The sequence below is a fragment of the Cebus imitator genome, unplaced genomic scaffold (assembly GCF_001604975.1).
Source record: "Cebus imitator isolate Cc_AM_T3 unplaced genomic scaffold, Cebus_imitator-1.0 Scaffold234, whole genome shotgun sequence".
Taxonomy (NCBI): domain Eukaryota; kingdom Metazoa; phylum Chordata; class Mammalia; order Primates; family Cebidae; genus Cebus; species Cebus imitator.
The window spans coordinates 24,260-26,698 of NW_016107549.1; the positions used below are offsets into that span (position 1 = coordinate 24,260).

Genomic DNA, 2,439 nt, shown 5'->3' on the forward strand with positions numbered 1-2,439 from the left:
GCGCCCGGCCTGGACTTAGTATTTAATGGCTACAGCTGTTATGCAAGATGCAAAGAGTTCTGGAGATCGATGGTGGTGATAGTTGCACAACAATGTGAACGTTCTTAATGCCACTGAACTGTACACTTAGAAATAGTTAAGATGGTAAATGTTATGTGTATTTTGCCAGAATTTTTTAAATTGGAAGGGAAGGGAGAAACAAGAAATCGCTCGACCTGCTAATTTTCATTTGAGGACCAACATGGCACAGTGGCTAGGAACTAAGACCTTGGCGTTCTGAGTTCCTCTGTCTGCTCTGCATTTACTAGCTGGGGCCTTTGAACAAGTCACTTGATATCTTTGAGATTTTATTCATCCTTACAAAGGGGAGTAATAATAGTTCTTTACAAGGTAATAGAATCTCACTAGCACAAGAGTGAGCACTTGCTCAATTGTTCTTATTTTAAATTTTAATAACAAATTTTATTTGATAATTTCTTAAAAATCAGAAATAATTCAGGGATAAGTAGTTGAATTATCAGTATCACATTATCACCTAGGGCGATACGCACATCAGAAGACTTCGTTTTAAGGGAAAAAGAGATCCAAGTTAGGAGTCAGAAGACTTGGGCTTTAAGAGTGGCTGTGGGTCGTATAAGATTTCTCTTTGGTGACACCCGGGGGTTGACGGAGATGACCTCTTAGACAACCAGAAAGCGAGATCAGCTTCGCTGCTCTGCGAAAGCCAGCCGTGGAGCTGCACCTCCCTCACCGCCTAAGCCTCTCGGGAACCTCCCGGGCGAGGGAAGGGGTCCAAAGGTCGGACACAAGAAGAGTGATTGCAAAGCCCCTTCCTACGCTGGTGGCGGCGGCGTGGTGCAAGATTTGGGCAAGACTTCTCTCCCTCGGATTGGGAGCAAGGGTCCCGCACCTTCATAGCTCCCACGACAAAGTCTGCAACTCAGCCCGCTGAGGGAGCTGCAAGAAACCTGCAAACGTCCCAGCCCCTGCAGAGACCCCCAAGAAAAAGCGCCCCCAAAACAGCCTGGGTTGCAGATTTATAAATACCTCCTCCGCACATGCGCATTGGAATTTACGAGTGGCCCAGGGAGCAACTCTGGCCCACTGCGCCTGCGCCTTCCAGCTCTTCCTTCAGGGCACAGGACCAGAAAGTGGGGTCCCATGGTCCCGCAAAGAAGGAAAAACAATGGGTCGGCAGCGGCCACGCGGTACCCGTTTCTCGCTTCTTACCTCGTAGTGCTTCATGGCTCACTCCCACGGCGACTACAGTTCCGCGGGCTGCTGCCTATGCGCGCGACACAGCACACAGTCCCTGAAACGCTCGATACCGCTGCGAGAGACTAAACGCAGCTCTGCGTCCGCCCCGCCCCTCCCGGCCGCGCGCGCCCCGCCGGCCAATCAGGGCACGAGGCGACCACCTTCGCCCCTGCCCCTTGGGGCCGGTCCGAACCAGGACCGGGGCTAGCACCAGGGGATTGACCAATCAGCTTGCGAGACCCACCGAAGGGGGCGGAGCGAGTGCGGGAGGGGCTAAAGAGAAGAGGTTTGGCCATCCACCAATCCAAAGGAGGCTTCTGAGCCGCGCGTCCCTTTGCCCCGACCCCTGATGGCGTCGCTGTGGAAACCAAGGTAAGCGACGGTTATGGCCAGGCGGGGGGCGGGGTAAAAAGTTGAGTGACAGGCAAAGCAGTGTCCACATGACAGGCGACGCCGACGGATTAAATTCCGAGGTGGGCGGCCCCCGGGATACACCGGGAAGGGATTGGGGTCGCGGGCTGAGAAGCCTGGATGGCGAGGCCACTCCAGAGGAGACTCTTGAGTGGGAGGGAAAGAAAGGGGAAATGCGATGGCAAAAAGCTCCCCATTTGGGAACCCCCAACCGCAACCTTGAGCCCCAGCCCCACTTTGGTTCGGTTTGGTTTGGAAACAGAGGCTCATTCTGTCCCCCAGGCTGGAGTTCAACAACGGCTCAGCGCAACCTCCCTCTGCCGGGTTCAACCGATTCTCATGCCTTAGCCTCCCGAGTAGCTGGGATTACAGGTGCCTGCCACCACACCTGGCTCATTTTTGTATCTTTTTAGCAAAGACAGGGTTTCGCCATGTTGGCCAGGCTGGTCTTGAACTCCTCACCTCAGGTGATGTTCACACCTCAGCCTCCCAAAGTGCTGGGATTACAGGGGTGAGCCACCGCCCCCAGCCCCCTATCCCACTTGGCTCGGCCCTATATTTGTCTCTGCTTGACGTTGTCCAGAATGGTGTCTAGTGGTTCCATGGGGCCACTGAGCCCTTAAAATGGGGCTGGTCCAAATTGAGATGTCTTGTAAATGAAAAATACATCAGTTTCTGACTGGGTTCGGTCTCCAACTCCTGGCCTCAAGTGACTGACCGCTATGGCCTCCTAAAGCGCTGGGATTACAGGAGTGAGCCATCGTGCTGGGG

The 2,439-nt window shown here is 53.8% G+C and overlaps 1 long non-coding RNA gene across 1 annotated transcript in view; it reads left to right on the forward strand.

The window, feature by feature from the left end:
- LOC108281916 overlaps window positions 1-2,439 on the forward strand; it is a 28,723-nt gene that overhangs the window by 24,205 nt on the left and 2,079 nt on the right. The window contains exon 3 of the long non-coding RNA XR_001816205.2: window positions 540-1,629. This is a non-coding gene — a long non-coding RNA (uncharacterized LOC108281916). The remainder of the gene's footprint in view (window positions 1-539; window positions 1,630-2,439) is intronic.